The sequence below is a fragment of the Choloepus didactylus genome, chromosome Y, assembly GCF_015220235.1.
Source record: "Choloepus didactylus isolate mChoDid1 chromosome Y, mChoDid1.pri, whole genome shotgun sequence".
NCBI classification, from domain to species: Eukaryota; Metazoa; Chordata; class Mammalia; order Pilosa; family Megalonychidae; genus Choloepus; species Choloepus didactylus.
The window spans coordinates 42744234-42764002 of NC_051335.1; the positions used below are offsets into that span (position 1 = coordinate 42744234).

At 36.1% G+C, this 19769-nt stretch overlaps 1 pseudogene; it reads left to right on the plus strand.

Annotated features, from left to right (window-relative positions):
* Nucleotides 1–1553: 1553 nt before the first annotated feature.
* LOC119524116 lies at nucleotides 1554–2623 on the plus strand (annotated as a pseudogene).
* The last annotated feature ends 17146 nt before the right edge of the window (nucleotides 2624–19769 follow it).

A 19769-nucleotide genomic window follows, 5' to 3' on the forward strand; every position in this document is an offset into this window, starting at 1 on the left:
CCCCATAATATCAGGAACAGGACAAGGATGTTTACTACCTCCACTTCTAATCAGAATTGTACTGGATATTTTAGCCAGGGCAATTAAGCAGGAAAAAGAAATAAAAGACAACCATATAGGAAAAGAAGAAGCAAAATTATTTCTATTTGCAAATAACACAATCTTGTATATAGAAAATCTTAAGGAATCCACTAAAAACTATTAGAACTAATAAACAGTTTCATCTAATTTTAGGATACAAGATCTATATATAAAAATAAATTGTGTTTTATATACTTGCAATAAAAACTCTAAAAACAAAATTAAGGTAGCAACTTCATAGACAATATCATAAAAAATAAAATACTTAGGAATAAATTTGCCAAAAGAGTGTAAAACTTACACCCTGAAAACTACAAAATATTGTAGAAAGAAATTAAAGATCTAAATCAATGGAAAAACATCTCATATTATGAATCAGAAGAATTAACACTGGTAAATGGCAATATTCCCTATATTCATCTAAAGATCCAATTTATCTGTATCAGAATTTCTGCTGTCTTCTTTGTAAAGCATGACAAGCTGATTCTAAAATTCATATGGAATTGTCAGGGGCCCAAAATAGCCCAAAAATCTTGATAAAGAATAAAATAGGAGTACTCACACTTTCTAATTTCAGAATTTATTGTAAAGTAATGTTAATAAAGGCAATGTGATATTTGCATAAGGATAGATAAATAAATCAATGAAGTAGAATTGAAAGTCTGTAAATTAATCCATAAATCCATGGTAAACTGATTTTCACAGAGGGTGAATCATAGTCTTTTCAGCAAATTTTGCTGGGACAATTGGACAGCTGCATGCAAAAGAATGAAGTTAGATGCTTTCTTCACACAATATACAAAAATTAACTCCAAATGGATCAATGATCTACATGTTAGAGCTAAAACCATAAAACTCTTAGAATTAAACATAGGGGTAAATCTTCATGACATTTGGATTGAACACTGTATTCTTATACATGGCACCAAAAGCACAAGCAACAAAAGACAAAAGAAAACAAAACAAAACAGACAAATTGCATTTCATCAAATTAAAAGTTAAACTTCTCTTTCAAATGATGTCATCACAAAAATGAAAAGACAAGACACAGAATGGGAGGAATGCATTGTAAATCATGTATCTGTTATAGGATTGTATGCGGAATATATAAAGAAATCTTACAACTCAATAAGAAAATGACAAATAGCCCCCCAAAAAGTGAGCAAAGGATCTGAATAGACATTTCTCCAAAAAAGATGTACAAATTGCCAACAAGCATGTGAAAAGACAATGTATGTCATTAGTCATCAGGGAATTTCAAATCAAAACCATAATGAGGGACAGCCCATCTGGGTTGCCACAGCTGCCCTGGAATGATCTGTGTGGCAGCAGGTGGCCCCAGCTAGTGGCCCTAAGTCACTCTTGAGACCACCAAGAGGAGGGACTATCACTGACCCCATGTTGTCCCCCTCTCCACCCCCAAGAGGGGTGAGAAGGAGCCACCACTGATGTCCAAAAAACACTTTGGTGAAATGTTCTCTAAATCTTGGCTGAATTTTTTAATCTTCCTCTGTGGATCAGCAATCGGATATTTCATGTTCTCAGCTATTTAGTATTTTTTTGGAAGAACAAAGTGATACCCAGCCTAATATTCTTCATAATGATTCTCATGCTATACATTCAGAGGATAATGTACAGAATCATCTAGAAGGACAGATGAACTTCAATGCAGATGCCAGCCAACACAAAGATGAGGACACAGTCATCACTGAAAAACTCTATCAGAAGGTTAAAATTCTTTGCTGGGTTATGACAGGACCTCAAAATTTAGAGAAACATGTCAAAGGTACAAGGGCCCAATGTCATAATAAATTTTGTTTATGAGTTCAAAATAAAATAAAGACTTCCCTAAGTGGGATTAAAAACCAAAGAAGGCAGAGATCAATTATACTGGAAAACAATTAAAGCTTTTCAGTATGTTCATAACCATTATTTAGAAGATATGTATTGGTTTATGAAAGCAGATGATGGTACATGTCATACTAGACAACTTGAGATGGCTTCTTTCAAAATATGACCTTGAAAAATGCATTTCCTTTAGAAGATTTAAGCCCTATGTAAAGCAGGGCTACATGAGTGGAGGAGCGGGATATGTATTGAGCAAGGAAACCTTGAAGAGATTTGTTGATGCATGTAAAACAGACAAATGTGCACATAGTTCCTCCATCAAAGACTTAGCATTAGGGAGAAGCATGGAAATTATAAATGTAGAAGCAGGAGATTCCAGAGATACCACTGGAAAAGAAACTTTTCATCCCTTTGTACCGGAACACTACTTAATCAAAGGTTATCTACCAAAAGTATTTTGGTACTGGAATTATAACTAATATCCTCCTGTAGAGGGTCCTAGATGCTGTTCTGATCTTGCAATTTCTTTCATTATGTTGACCCTCTAACTATGAATGAGTTAGAATACCTCATTTATTATCCTTGCCCATAGGGTTATTTATACAGATGTCAACCTGCTTACCTGAGAATATACCTAAAGGAGATAAGTGGAACATACAAAAATGATGCAAAAGTAAAATTAGGAAACATTTGAAAGAAGAATGTGAATGAACAGCAGTACAATGTCTGACATTGCACTGAAGAAGGACTTCTGCATTTCTGATATAGAAGACTGGAATCCCATTGTGGAATTCTTTCTAAATGAACATTCCATATTAGAAATCTTTCATATGAATGACTGTAAACAAGCTTTAATGAGCTGTGAAATCTGTTAAAATGTGTTTTTGATACAGTAGTACATATATGAAGAATATGCATTTTTAAAATGGTGGCCAGGTAGAAGGGCTAGAAAGATTCTGTTGCCAGTTCCTGACTACATGTGCTATTGTCACTGAGAACTAAAACAGTTAAATTTGCTAAAACTACTTTACATCATGTTAGTAACACACACAATGCTAAAATGATCTGCCTTAAAAAAATTTTAGATGAAAAAAATTGTTTCTCAATGTTTGTAAATTCAAGAGGTAAGTTTTTGTTTGCAGTATGACAAAAATGAAACAACCCTGCCACCACATACATGTGCACACACACAAACTGTTTGTCTAATGAAAATTTTCCTGTGACTATTTATAATTAGCAGTATTTCTTCCAGAAAAAAGGTGGCATATGAATGGCACTTGTCCTAAAGTGCATTAATAAAACCATACTTTGAAATAAAAAACACCATGAGATACCACTTAATACCCATTAGGATGAATGTAATGAAAAGAAAAATGGAAAATAACAAGTATTGGTGAACATGTGGAGAAATCTGAACCTTGTACACTGCTAATAGGAATGTAAAATTGTTCAGTCACTTGGAAAACTGTTTGGCAGTTGCTTAAATGATTAAATTTGCAGTTACTACATGTATTAGAGTTCTCCAGAGAAAAAAAAACAGAATTGACTGGATATACATATATATATATACATACATATATATGTAAATAGTAAGAGATTTAGTGTAAGAATTGGCTCACACAACCATAGGATTTGGCAAATCAGAATTCCACAGCGTAGGGCACAAGTTGGGCACTCTAGTGAAGGTTTTGATGAATTCCCCAGGAGAAGATGGCTGACTGAAGTAGAGATAGAAATTCTTATGGACTGCTAAAATCATCAGTTCTCCATTTAAGCCCTTCAACTGAATGGCTAAGACAACTCTTTGCTGAAAGCAATCTCCTTTATCGATTACAGATAACAATCAGCCATAGATGCAATCAACTGACAAATGATTTAAATCCATGAAATACCCACACAGTGACAATTAGGCCAGTGCTTACTTGACCAAACAACTGGACACCATAACTCCTAGCTTATACATGAACTTAACCATCATGCCACATGATCCAGCAACTCCGTTCCTAGGTATATATCCAAGAGAAAGGAAAAATATATGTCCACACAGAATGTTATACATGAATGTTTATAGCAGCAGTATTATTCCTAATAGCAAAACATTGGAAACAACACAAATGTCCATCAACAGATGAATGACAAAACAAAATGTGGTGTATTCATACAATGGAATGTTATTTTGTCACAAAAAGAAATAAAGTACTGATACATGGTACAGCATGGATGAACCTTGAATATATGCTAAGTGAAAGAAGCCAGTCACAGAAAACACCATGTATTATATGAATTCATTCATATGAAATTCCGGAATAGAGAAATATAGGACGGAAAGCAGATTAACAGTTGCTTAGGGCTGGAGGGGGAGGGTAGAGGGGTAGCTAAGGGACATGAGTCTTCTTTTGAGGTGATGAAAATGTTCTAAAATTGACTTGGGCATTGGTTGCACATATATGTAAGTATACAGAAAACAACTGAGTTGTACATTTTAAATGGGTCAATTGTATGGTATATGAACTATATCTCAAGCTGTTAAAAAAGGATTCCTGTATGCCATGGTAGTTACAACAGTTACTAAATTGTTTCTGTTGCCCACAGTGTTGGAAAGAAGGAAAGAGGTTGGAAACAACATTTATAGAGAATTTCTTATATTCTGGAGCTTCTAATTTCACGTGCCATTTAATGTTCACAACAGCACTATGGGGTAGGTTTTATTCTTATTCCCCTTTCCCTTTCCCATTTTACACAGGAGAAACCTACTTCAGTGACATAATTAGTAAGTGCAAGAGTCAGGATTTGAACCCATGAGTCTCTGATTTTTTTTAATTCATTTTTATTGAGATATATTCACATACCATGCAGTCATACAAAGTGTACATTCAGTTGTTCACAGCACCATTGTATAGTTGTGCATTCATCACCAAAATTAATTTTTGAACATTTTCATTACCACACACACAAAAATAATAATAAAAATTAAAGTGAAAAAGAACATTTAAAGTAAAACAGATCATTGGGTGCCCTTTTTTTTTTTGCCCCCATTTTTCTACACATTCATCCATACACTGGACTTAGGGTAGTGTGATCCATATGGCTTTCCTAATCACATTGTCACCCCTCATAAGCTACATTATCATACAATCATCTTCAAGATTCAAGGGTTCTGGGTTGTAGTTTGATAGTTTCAGGTATTTATTGCTGGCTATTCCAATTCATTAGAACCTAGAAAAGATTGTCTACATTTTGCATAAGAATGCCCACCGAAGTGACCTCTCAGTTCATTTTGGAATCTCTCAGCCACTGAACTTATTTCATTTCCTTTCACATCCCCCTTTTGGTCAAGAAGATGTTCTCCATCCCACAACACCAGGTCTAGATCTCTCCCTGGGAGGCACAGATTCTCTGATTTTAATACCCATGCTCCTTCTACCTCCCCAGTGTCTTTCACATTTAATTTTCATGTTAAAGTCATCTGCAGAGCTTTTTTAAAATTATCATTGCCCAGCCCACCACCCAGAAATTTCTGTTCAACTGTATAGCTATGGAACAGTGAGCTGGCATTTTAATAACATACATGAAGAAAAATGCACAAAACAAATGTGCAAATATGTGAATCAGTGGCCCATTCTTGTTTTTTTGTTTGTTTATTTGTTTTTGCTGAGTAGTATTTAATAAGTTTAACAAAACACCAGTTGATGCATATTTGCATATTTTTTTTTTTGCAATTTGGGACAAACATGAATAAAGCAGCAAAGAATATGCTAATAAATGTATTTTGATAAACATATACCCTCATTTCTTTTGGCTTGAAACCATGCCTTCTCAATGTGGTAAAATTGCCCTCAAAGGGGTGAAAATTTGTTCTTGAGGAGGCAAAATAATTTTAGCTATTAAAATATTTTATAGCCTTCCAAAGGGCCATAATACATAAGTAGAAATACAAGTATATCGGAGGTATTGAAGTTTCTTGAGGGGAGGGGTGCAACTGGAAAAAAAACAGATCTAAAAAGACACCTTAAGAAGGCAACAATAAAAATAAAGGTTGAGAAAACTGCTTTATACCAAGGAGTGGAATTTCAGTTTATAATTTATTGATTTATTGATGAAATTACTTAGAGCTGTACATTCTTGCTGACCAAATTAGATCCACAGCCTGAGGGAGGCCTGGTGGAGAGTGTATGTGTATGTATATGTGCAACTTAATGTATGCTTATGTTCAATTTTCATATATACTACTAAAGAGTTTTCCAGAATGGTTGTATTTAAAAGCACTATAGGTGATTCTAATGTACATCAATGGTTGAGAACCACAGCACAATACCATGTTCACTGTGTGTAGAACAAGCAGTATTGCAGTTCTGAATATCTGGGTTGACAAGGTCCTGTCTCCCTGCTTCCCCACTTCCTTGGTCATTACCACATCCCCCAATCAGAAGTTCTTCCCTTCTGCACCTTTTGCTTTCCCAGATGGGCTTGTCTTTATCAACTGAAGCTGGTTCTTTCCTTCAGCATCTACCCCTCTCCAGATATCTCAAGTTATAGCCTCAAGTAATTGTTAAACATTTTTGTGTCTCAAGGTGTCTTATAGGTAGAAAGATCAAAGGCTCCTTGTACATTCATGAGACTCAGATCAGTTAAGCATGTAAAAATTTGTCCACATACTGAATTCTAAGTTATATTTTTAATTAGAAGGTTATAAATGCTTCTTTTTGACCTACCTACACTCTTTATTTTCTACACATGGCTACATTTAGACAATCAAATAATATCCTCTAACAGATATGAAATCCTTTTGCAATTTATAAGATAACTAAACTCAGATGTTGATCTGAAAGAGCATTTTGGGGCAGTAACTGGCAAAACCATACTTTCTTTCAGCAATGGCTGTTTCACTAAATCCAGGCTCAAACACCTTCATCAATATGTGTGTGTGTGTGTAAGGAGGAAGAGGGGGGTACTATGTAGCTCTACTGACACTTCCATTGCTACTTCCTAAGCAAGACTCTAGCTATACAGCATGAGAATTTGGCAATCTCTGATAACTAATCAACATATGAAAGCATATGGAAGACTGTTAACTTTGTTTCCATCCCTTATGTTTTCTGACTCAAATTATTCCTCTCAAACATATCCAGGCTTTCAGAGCCTCTAAAACAGATAAAGGATATTGATTCCCTGGAAAGAAAATATTGGCTCAGAGTAGGAAGAATGGAAGAAAACAGGTCCATTTCTTTTTAATATTGCAATTATATTCCAGCAGGCAAAAGTGAATCATGATCTCCCTCTAGTGACCCACAGGAGAGAACCACCAGAATATCTTCTAGAGTTCCTTTTCTTCTTCTTTTATGTTTTCTTTTCAAATGGGCTAAGTCTTTAAGTATAAAGATGTTCATACATGTCCTTAGCAATCAAAGACACACACACACACACCAAATATGGCAAATATATGTTTCTCTCTCTGTTTCTGAATCCCCAGACAATTAAACTGTGTATGGAGCAAGATCACATCACAACAGAGACAAATTAAGGATGCCATAATTTGGATGCCATCTACCCATGTTGCTTTATTGCTGAGCATAGGGGATCCCATGTTTGGAGCTGGGTGATTCTGTGTTTGCTAAATGATTGTCTCAAAGATGAGAAAATCTGACTTCCTTGCAGTGGGACTAAACCTGATAAAATTACTTGGATGGATGATCTTTTGTGTATTGCCTGCAGTCAGATTACATTACATATTGCTCAGCCATTTAGCCAGTGATATAAAAAGAACATTTTGTAATGTGCATGTTGAAGATAGATAAGAAAGAAGAGAGGATAGAAAGAAGTAAACCCAACTGGTAGGGAGGGCATTGCATGGAAACATGCCCATCTCAGATTTTCAAACAGTCATAGGCTAGAGATAGAAGGGGATTTAGAAATTACTCAGTCCAGTTCCCACTTTTCTCAGATGAAGAAACTGAGGAAAAGAAAGTGATAAAAAGCTATAGCACATATGACAAGAAACCACATCTCCTGATTGCCAGAGATATAAAATACTTGATTTTAAAATATTCAAATATTGGACAACACAAGGCAAATTATCTTACAAGTTATCCACTTTTAATACATTAAAGTATCAAAAGAGAATAAGTCATGATAAAGCCAACAAAAATGGACAAATACTCCCAGTTGTATCAGCTAGTCAGGCATCACCTGAGGGCAGAACAATACTGAGAGTGATAGCTTGGGGTGTATGCAGGGAGGGGGCACAAAGAAGAAATAATGACTTATTCCACAAGAAACATAAAGCCTAAACTGAAGGAAGATATAATTATATGAAAGTAATTTAAAAACTATTCTCCTTGCAGGTATGTTCAGGTTAAGCCAACAATATTTTGCATTTATATGCTTCTTTTCTGTCAACACTGCTGAAGTCAACATTGCCTGAATGTCATAACAAAACACATCCCTGGTTAAGAGTATGTAACTGAAAAAGAAATAAGAAAAATAAAGGTAGTTTTAAAAAAATCTATTCTCCAACTTTTATCTTGACTATTAAAATTATTTCTTCCAAGTCTGCTTCAGGCACTTCTGTTCATTGAATACCATAAATACTAGTTTTCTGTGGTTCCTTCCAAAAGACTCTTTTAATTACTCAACATAAGTTTCTTGGGAGATCCATGTGTCTAACTATCTCCTGATTATCTCAACCTGAATATCCCATGTATCAATAAATGTCTCATCATCCATCAAAATTACTGTATCTAATAGCCAACTCCTCATTCCTACACCTGAAATTCTGAGTATTTTGCCTGCAACAATAATGACCACTACATTTTTCTTGAAACTTCCTCATTCCTTTTCTCTTGGTTTTTGTTCTTTCTGACCAAATATTATTTATCTTTGCTGATTCCTCCTTTTCTTCTATTGCTGATTTTTAACCTTACATGCACAAAATTGGGTGAATCATAATCCTTGATTCATGGCACTCTGTCATCATTGATCCATTCATGCTTTGCCTTCTTTTGTTTCTTTATTGTAAAACACCCATTAACCCCCATCACAACCTAAGGAACAGAACATTAGCAGTAACTTCCAAGTAATTCCATGCTCCTTTACTATGCTAAACCACAAAAAAAAAAACCCTCCTTTGGCAACTATCCTGATTTTCATTTTTATTATTCCCTTACTTCTTTTTCTGATTTTTAAAATTTTAATGCAGTTTTTATTGTGAACTTTACATATAGACATAACAGTGATAGCTTTCAAAGTACAATTTTCACACGTATTTTCAGAGCAAATTTCAAAGAATGTTATGGGTTACAATTCCACAATTTCAGTTATTTCCATTATTGTAAAATATAGCATACATATAGAAAAGTGTTAACATTCAAAGTACAGCTCAACAAGCAGTTATTAGGTAATTTCAAAAATTGTGATGGGATACAGTTCCACAGTTTCAGTTCTTTCCTTATTATGAAATACAGGGTATATACAGAAAGGTGAAGACTTTCAAAGTACAATTCAATGGGCAGCTATAGAGCAAATTTCAAAAAACTGTTACAGGTTACACTTCCACCACGTCATTTACCTCCTTCCAGCTAATCCAACATACCAGCATCTAAATATATATATAAAGTTTCAGTATTCACAGACCTTTGTTAAATCTTATCTTCCTTCTTGCTATACCTTCCTCTCACTTAATCTTTCTCCATCTTCAGGAGGATCTAGGCAATGAGCACCCTGAACTTGTTCATATTGACAGGGGGTGTCAACAGTATGGGGAAAGAGGTCACATCTGATTGTTGCTCTTAAAGAGGCTGTGGTCTCTTGGTTTTAGGACTTGTCTGGCATAAGAACACTCTGGTGGATTTAAGTTTCTCAGAGATAGAACTTAGTGAGTGAATCTTTTATAGAATCTCAGGCAGGGACCTAGGTATTTGGGGACTACTTTTGGTAAGGGCACGGCATACTGTGGTCATTCAGGATATCTAGCTGGAGTTTGCATAAGAGAAACCTCTAGGATAGCCTCTAGACTCTATTTGGGATCTCTCAGACACTGTGACCTCAGCTTGTTACCTCTCTTTTTTGCCCCTTTTGGTCAAGTAGGCATTTTCAATCCCTTGCTGCCAGGGCAGGGCTCATTACTGGGAGTCATGTCCCACATTACCAGGGAGATTCATTCCCCTGGGAGTCATGTCCCTTATGGGGGGGGCGGATAATGAATTTATTTGCCAAGTTGGGCTTAGAGAGATGGAAATGCCATATCTTAACAAAAAAGGTTCCCTTGAGGTGCCTCTTAGGCATAATTAACAAATCAAAACATTAACAAATGCTAATGTTTAACAAAACAATACATTAACAAATCAAAAGGGAAAAGTCAAATGATCATCTCAATAGCTGCTGAAAAGTCATTCCACAAAATCCAGCATCCTTTTTTGATAAAAACACTTCAAAAGGTAGGAATTGAAGGAAACTTCCTCAATATGATAAAGAGCATGCATGAAAAACCCAGCAGAGTACTCAATGGTGAGAGACTGAAAGCCTTCCCACTAAGATCAGGTATCAGACAAGGATGCCCACAGTCACTACTGTTGTCACATTGTGCTAGAAGTGCTAGCCAGGGCAATCCAGCAAAATAAGGAAATAAAAGGCATCCAAATTGGAAAGGAAGAAGTAAAACTGTCATTATTTGCAGAGGATATGAACTTATATTTGGAAAACCCTGAGAAATCGACAACACAGCTACTTGAGCTAATAAACAAATTTAGCAAAGTATCAAGATACAAGATTAATGTACATAAGTCAGTAATGTTCCTATACACTAGAAATGACCTAATTGAAGAGACACTCAAGAAAAAGACTCCACTCTCAATAGCAACATAAAAGATCAAGTATCTAGGAATAAACTTAACCAAGGATGTAAAAGTCCTATACATAGAAAATTACATAACTTTACTAACAGAAATAAAAGGGGACCTAAAAAGATGGAAAAATATTGCAAGTTCATGGATAGGAAGGCTAAAAGTCATTAAGTTGTCAATTATACTCAAACTCAACTAAAGAGTCAATGCAATTCCTATCAAAATTCCAACAACCCACTTTGCAGACTTGAAAAAACTAGTTATTAAATTTATTTGGAAGGGAAAGATGCCTTGAATTCATAAAAACATTCTAAAGAAGAAAAACAAAGCAGGAAGACTAACACTTCCTGACTTTGAAGCTTACTGTAAAGCCACAGTAGTCAAAACAGCATGGTACTGACACAAAGATAGATATATTGATCAATGGAATCAAACTGAGAATTTGGAGCTAGACCCCCAGATCTATGGTGGACTGATCTCTGACAAGGCCCCCCAAAACCACTGAACTGTAACATAACAGTCTCTTCAACAAATGGGCCTGGGAGAACTGGATATCCATATCCAAAAGAATGAAAGAGGGCCCTACCTCACACAATACACAAAAATTAACTCAAAGAGAATTAAAGACCTCAATGTAAGAGAGAGTTCCATAGAACTCCTAGAAGTTAATGTAGGGAATCATCTTCAAGACCAAGTATTATGATGTCACTTCATAGACCTTACACTGAAAGCACAAGCTACAAAAGAAAAAACAGATAAATGGGAACTCCTCAAAATTAAAAGCTTCTGTACCTCAATGGAATTTGTCAAAAAAGTGAAGAAGCAGCTAACTCAATGGGAAAAATATATTTGGAAACCACGTATCTGACAAAAGACTGATATCTTGTGTATATATGGAAATCCTACAATTCAATGACAATAGTACAGAGAGCCAAATTATAAAATGGGCAAAAGCTATGAAAAGACAGTCCTCTGAAAAGGAAGTACAAATGGCTAAAAAACACATGAAAAATGTTCATCTTCACTAGATATTAGGGAGACGTAAATTAAGACCACAAGGAGATACCCTCTCACACCAATTAGAATAGCTGCCATTAAATAAACAAGAAACTACAAATGCCAGAGAGGATGTGGAGAAATTGGAACTCTTATTCATTGCTGATGGGACTGTATAATGGTACAGTCACTCTGAAGACAGTCTGGCAGTTCCTCAGAAAACTAGATATCGAGTGGCCCTTTGATCCAGCAATTTCACTTCTCAGTATATACCCAGAAAATCTGAAAGCAGTGACAAGAACAGATGTTTGCCCACCAATGTTCACAGCACCATTATTCACAATTGCCAAGAAATGGAAACAATCCAAATGTCCTTCAACAGATCAGTGGATAAACACAATGTGATACATACACATGATAGAATGTGATGCAGCAGTAAGAAAGAATGAGGTCCTGAAACATATGACAACATGGATCAATGTTGATGACATAATGCTGAGTGAAATAAGCCAGACACATAAAGGGAGATATTGTATGTTGCCACTAATATGAACTGTGAAAAATATAAAATAAATATTTTATATTGAAGAATATAGGGACCTCGAAATAGACAGCAACAAATGAAAGGGAAATGATAATCTAAGAGGAACAGATAAGCTATTGACTGTAATCTCAATGTTATGGGAATGCTCAGGAAAGATTATGGTTTGTGAACTTTCTTGGGTATAGTAGGATCATATTGTAAGCAAAGTAGTTATTTTAGGTTATTTGTTTTTCTAATTCCTTTGTTTTGTTAGGGTTTGTTAATTTTCTTTTGGTATGCGTGATGGTTAGGTTCATGTGTCAACCTGGCCAGGTGATAGTACCCAGCTGTCTGGTCAAGCAAACACTGGCCTAACAATTGCTGTGAGGATGTTTGAGGCTGGTTAATAAACTAACAGGCTGGTTTATTAAATCATCAGTCAATTGACTGCAGCTGTGACTGATGGCTCACCAAAGGGCATGCCTTCCACAATGAGAGAATGCAATTGGCTGGATTTAATCCAATTAATCAGTTGAAGACTTATAAGCAAGACAGATAGAGGACCTTCACTTCTTCTTCAGCTGCACAGTGAAGCATTTCCTGAGGAGTTCGTCTAAGTTGCCGGTTTGTTTCCTGAGGAGTTCATCGGACATCTTCCCTGGAGTTAACAGTTTGTTGACAGCTCTACAGAATTTGGACTCGTGCATACCCACAGTTACATGAGTCACTTTTACAATTCAATAGTCAGAGACACCTCTCATTGATTCTGTTTCCCTAGAGAACCCTAACTAATACAACTTGGTACCAGGAGTGGGGTACCTGCAGTGAAGGTACCCAATTGCTGATGTGTTACCACACTGTTCTGAAGGGGCTGAGCATGTGCCCCAGAGATGGAAGAGAATCCGAGAGCTGCCCTGATGTTTGAGGAGGGTGGGGAGGGTGGTCTCCCCAATGTGTGGATATGTTGGAGCACTCATCTAAGCAACTGGAGAGGAAAGGGCAGCCACAAAGGCCCTTAGGAAGGGTTAGACTCCCACTCTCTCACACCCCAAGGATGCAATGTCATTCTGTAAATGACTCTCAGACTTTGAAATCTAATAAAGTTTGTCCTGCAGGTTTTAGGAACTGTTTTGGTCCTGTTAACCCTATTTTCCTTACTCTTTCTCCTTATGGTAACGGGAATGTCCTATGAGTGTCCCTCCTTTGTATGTTGAAAGCACATAACTTGTTCTAAGTTCACAGATCCACAGCTAAAGGAGAATTATACCTTAGGACTGACCATGCCTATAATTGATTTTGATGGAATCTTGTACTTAACTATTGCTACTGAAATGATTCAAGTTTCTGTGATATTGTCATGGGATGAATGTATTTTGTATATGGAAAGATAATGTCTTTTGGGGTTCAGAGGGTGGAATGTGCCAGTTTGAATACATTGTGTCCCCCAATGCCATTATCTTTGATGTAATCTTGTGTGGGCAGACATTATCAGTGTTGATTAGATTTTAATTCTTTGAGTGTTTCTGTGGAGATGCGCCCCACCCAACTGTGGGTGATAACTCTAATTGGATAATTTCCATGGTGTGTTGGGCAGGCCTTGATCAGTGGAGCCATATAGATGGGCAGAGGGAACTCAGTGCAGCTGTGAGTGACATTTTGAAGAGGATCTACAGCCAAGAAGGATACTTTGAGGAATGCACAGGATCTGAGAGAGAAGCTGCAGATGATGGGACAGTTTGAAGACAGCTATTGAAAGCAGACTTTTGCTCTGGAGAAGCTGTGAGAGGAAAAATGCCCCAAGAGCAACTAAGAGTGACATTTTTGAGGTACTGAAGCCTAGAGAGGAACGTCTTGGGAGAAAGCCATTTTGAAACCAGAACTTTGAAGCAGACTCCAGCCACGTGCCTTCCCAGCTAACAGTGGTTTTCTGGACGCCATTGGCCATCCTCCAGTGAAGGTACCCAATTGCTGATGTGTTACCTTGGGCACTTTATGGCCTTAAGACTGTAACTGTGTAATCAAATAAACCTCCTTTTATAAAAGCCAATCCATTTCTGGTGTTTTGCATTCTGGCAGCATTAGCAAACTAGAACAGTATGGTAGGGACATGTTGGAAGCAATGCAGTTATTTTAGGTTATTTGTTTTTCTTATACCTTTGTTTTGTTTTGTTTGAATTTTTTTAATTTTTAGATAAAGTAAAGAAAAGCTATTGCCTTAAAAAATTAGCTGCAATGTAGTTATTTTAAGTTATTTGGTTTTTCTCATACCTTTGTTTTGTTATGATTTGTTAATATTCTTGAGGTATGGTAGGAACATGTTGGAAGCAAAGTAGTTATTTTAGGTTATTTGTTTTTCTTAATACTTTGAAATGTCATGTCTTTTGTTGTTTATTTTTTAATTTATCAATAAAAGTTTAAAAATCAGAAAAGTTCTGCTTTAAAAATTGCACTTTTGATATTTGCCTTCATTATAAGATACATACTCATATTTATTTATGTTTTAAAATTTCTTTAAGATATTGATACCCATAGATTTTCATAATAAAAATTTTCTGCATTCTCTCAAGTTAACTGGGTCTCCTCGCATCACTATTATGTCTAATTATCAACAAAAATTACAAGGCATGCTAAACAGCAAATAAGCAATCTGAAGAGACAAGGCAAACATCAGAATCAGACTGCAATATGGCAGAAATTTGAAATTCTCCAAATGGGAATGTAAAATAACTAGGATTAACAAGCTAAGGATTCCAACAGAAAAAGCAGGCAGCATGGAAGAACATATTAGAAAGGTAAGCAGAAAGAATGAAACTCTAAGAAAACATCAAAAAGAAATGCTGGAAATACAAAATGGTGTGACAGAAACAAAGAATTCCTTGGATGGGCTTATGAGTCATCTAGAGATATAGCTGAGGGAAAGAACCAGTGAGGTTTCAGATGTCAAAAGAAACATCCCAAAGTGAAAAGCAATGACAAAAAAAATGGAAAAGGGTAGGCAAGAACTGTAGGACAATTAAAAAAGATTTAGCATGCAGGGGATGGGAATACCAGGAGAAGAGAGAAGGAACAGAAGAAATATTTGAAGTAATAATGGCTGAATATTTTGTCAAATTGACAGACTGCAAACCTCAGATTCAGGAAGGTCAGAAAACAATAAGATAAATACCAAAAATCTATATCAAGTATATCATTAAAATTGCAAAAAACCAATGAGAAAATTATGAAAGAAACAAGAGGAACAGAACCCATAGAATGAAGAAGGAGAAGAATTACATCAACCTCTCTTCCGAAACTAGGCAAGCAAGAATAGAAGGGTGTTAAATATTGAATGTATTGAAATTTTAAAAAAAGAGAAAAACACCAACATAGAATTCTGTATCCAGCAAAATTATCCTTCAAAGTGAAGAAGAACATCCAAGGAATTTGTCAGAAAACTAAAAGGCAGCCTATGTAATGAGACACAATATTTGGAAACCACATATCAGATAAGGGTTTAATATCCAGAATATATAAAGAGATCCTACAACTTAACAAAAAGACAAAAAGCCCAATTAAAAATAGGCAAAGATATAGACAGACACTTTTCTGAAGAGGAAATACAAATAGCTCAAAAACATATGAAAAAATGCTCAACTTCACTGGCTATCAGAGAAATGCAAACCAAAACAACAACACAATATCATCTCACAACTACCAGAATGGCCATTATCAAAAAACAGAAAATTACAAGTGCTGATGAGGATATGGAGAAAGAGGCACATTTATTCCTTGTTGGTGGGAATGTAGAATGGTGCAACCACTCTGGAAGGCAGTGTGGTGGTTCCTCAGGAACCTAAGTACAGAACTGCCATGTGATCCAGCAATTCCATTACCAGGTGTATACTCAGAGGAACTAAAAGCTAAAACATGAATGGACATTTGTAAGCTTATGTTTATAGTGGCATTATTCACAATTGCCAAGAGATGGAAACAGCCCAAATATTCATCAATGGAAGAATGGATAAACAAACTGTAGTATATATATATATGATCAAATATCATGCAGCTGTAAGACAGAACAAAGTCACAGAATATATAACAATGTGGATGAACCTTGAGGACATTAGGTTGAGTGATGTTAGCTGGAAACAAAAGGATAAATACTGCATGGTTTCACTAATATGACCTAACATTAATGAGCAAACTTTGAAAGATAAAGCTGAGAACACAGGCTATCAGGAGATAGAAATATGGTAGAGATAGGGCATTTGATGCTGAAGGATTTTCAAAAGGGTTGATTTTATAGATCCAGAAATGGATAGCATAGTACTGTTTGGTGGTATCACAATATTATAGGTACACTGAACAAAGATGTCTCTGAGTAAGTTTAAAAGAGGAAGGATAGGGGCATGTATGACACCAGAAGGAAAGACAGACAATAAAGACAGACTGTATAACTTAGTGAAACCTAGAGTTGTCAACAATGGTTACTAAATGTACAAATATAAAAATGTTTTTATGTGTGGGAGAACAAATGAATGTCAACCTTGCAAGGTGTTGAAAAAGGGATGGTACTTGTGGAAAATACAATCAATACAAACTAGAGTCTATAGTAATAGTAAAATTGTAATATGCTTGCATTAAATGTAACAAAGGCAATATACCAAAGCTAAAAGTCTATAAGAGGGGTATATAAGGGAGGTGTATGGGATTCTTGGTGGTGGTGGTGGTGTTTGACCTTGTTAGTGTATTGTATTTTTATTTTTTTTATCATTTTTATTCTTTTCTTTAATTTTTTGGAGTAATGAATATGTTCAAGTGCTGATTGTGGTGATAAATACACAACTATATGATGATACTGTGAACAATTGCTTGTACACTGTGGATGATTGTATGGTATGTGAACAAATATCTATAAGATTGCAGGGGAAAGAATAAACAGAGGGATACAACTACTGGAGAAAACATGGAGGGAGGGATGTGCCTATTCACTGTTGGTGGGGAAGTAGAATGGTGCAGTCTATCTGGAAAACAGTGTGGTGGTTCCACAAGAAGCTAAGTATGTTGGTGACATAAGATCCTGCAATCTCATTATTGGAAGAACTGAGAGCAGGGACATGAATGGATATTTGCACACTGGTGTTTATGGTGGCAGTATTCACAATTTGCAATGGATGGAGGTGGCCTAAGGGTACATAGGCTGAAGAACAGAATGGAGAACTGTGATGTAAGAAGTCAATAGAATATTGGGTGGCTGCAATAAGGAATGAAGTTGTGAGACATGCAACTAGGTGAACAGATCTTGAGGACAGCATTTTGAATGAAATGCACCAGAAACAAAAAGACAAACATTATAACACCTGACTAATATGGACTAACTACATTGTGTAAACTCTGAGAACTGAATCTTAGAGCACAGGTTATGAGAGAAATGTTTATTATAAAGGTCGCTAGATTGTAAGCTCTTATAGCAGTCATATCTATTGCCAAGTTGTAATGGTTATTTCTATGTTCTGATACACTGAGCTCTTTGATTATATCCTTGTCAGTCTCTGGAACATTTGGGTATCAGTGTGACACCTGAGACTCAGAGATAGAATTCAGCAACTCTGAATGTTAGTATTACCTCATACAGCAACTGTTAAAAAAAAAAGCTGAAAAAGAGTTCAGACTTTAATTAGAGATATGAATGAAGCAGATCTGGTAGGACACAGGCAAATCAGTCCAAAGGGTAAAGAACATTACTGACTGTGTTTTAAAACCTCAACTTCTGTGTGAGACCAAGGGAAGAGATGTTTATTTCTTGCAGAATCTGTATTTTCTTTAGCACACTAAATAATCTAACTTGTATGATCAGTTTGTTTAAACATAATAATTACATGGAAATTAGAATAGGAAGTGAGATCTGCTATGTTTTGTACATGTTAATGTGAAATCCCAATATATCTTAAAGTAATTTGGGCAGGGAATAAAAATGTATTTGCAGCCCCACCCCCACCCTCCCTGAGGAACTGGGAAAAAATGTGGAAATGTTAAACTTACCCTCCTCAGAAATTACTGATATTCTCACAAGAATTGAGGACTACCAATTTAGTAGGCTGAGCCCTTGATCTTGGGTGTTGCCCTTATGAAGCTTGTTACTGCAAAGGACAGGCTAAGCCTACTTATAATCGTGCCTAAGGGTCTTCCCCAGTGAACCTCTTTTTTTTTCCTGAGATGTGCCCCCTCTCTCCCTAGCCCACTGAGCAGGTAAACACACTGCCCCCCCCCACACACACACACATGGGAAATGAGTTCCATGAGTGTAAATCTCCCTGGCAACACAGGACATGACTCCTGGGATGAGCATGGACCCAGCATCTTGGGATTGAGAAAGTCTTCTTGACCAAAAGAGGGAAGCAAAATGAAACAGAATAAAGTTTCAGTGGCTGAGAGATTTCAAAGTGGAGAGGTCATTCTGAAAGGTATTCTTATGTGCTATGTAGATATCCCTTTGTAGTTTTTAGTGTATTGGAATAGCTAGAAGGAAATAACATGATACTGTCAAAATGCAACCCAGTAGCTTTGATTCTTTAACGTGATTTTGTAACTAGGTATATTACATGGTGTGACTGTGTAATTGTGAAAACCTTGTGCATGGACAGATGAGTAGAAAAATGGGGACAAAAATTAATTGAAAAATAGGTTGTGATGGGGGATGGGGTGTTTAAGGTTTTCTTTTTTACTTTTACTTTTATTTTTTTTGAGTAATGAAAATGTTCAAAAATTGATTGTGGTGATGAAGCACAACTATACAATGGTACTGTGAACAACTGATTGTACACTGTGGATGATTGTACAGTATGTGAATATATCTCAATAACACTGAAGTTTTAAAAAAGTGAAGGAGAAATACTTTCTCAAACAAATAAAAAAGGGATAATTGCCATAGCACCTGCCTTGTAAGAAATATTAAAAGAAATTCTACAGAGAGAAGAAAAATTGTACAGGTCAGAACTCAGACATACATAAAGAGAAAGAGTATTCAAGAACAACAAAATATGAAGGTAAGATAAAATATTTTATTTTTTTTACTGATCTAAAACATAATGGTTTGTCAAAAATAACAGACTTCTGGAAAGAGGGTGGAGTAGACAACTCCAGGACTCAGTCTTCCCACTAAAACAACTATTAAACACCAGCAACTGTCCAAAACAACTATTTTTAAGCTCCAGAATCCAGAACACTGTACAGCATCCAGGGAAGAGTGGGAGGAAAATGCTGATAAATTATGGTGAAAATCAATAAATTTCTCTCTCCACTTGGCTACTACTGGTGCCCATCCCCAATTCTCATGGCAGGCCACCATGAAGTCCACTCCCTGGTTAGCTGTTAGTGACAGAAAGGGACATAAAAATCCTCTTCCCCAATGACAGGGATAGGCAAGACCAATCACTGACCGTGGCTTTGATTAAGAAATTTGGATTACTGTTTTCTGGCTTTGAGGGGAGCCATTATTTCAATCT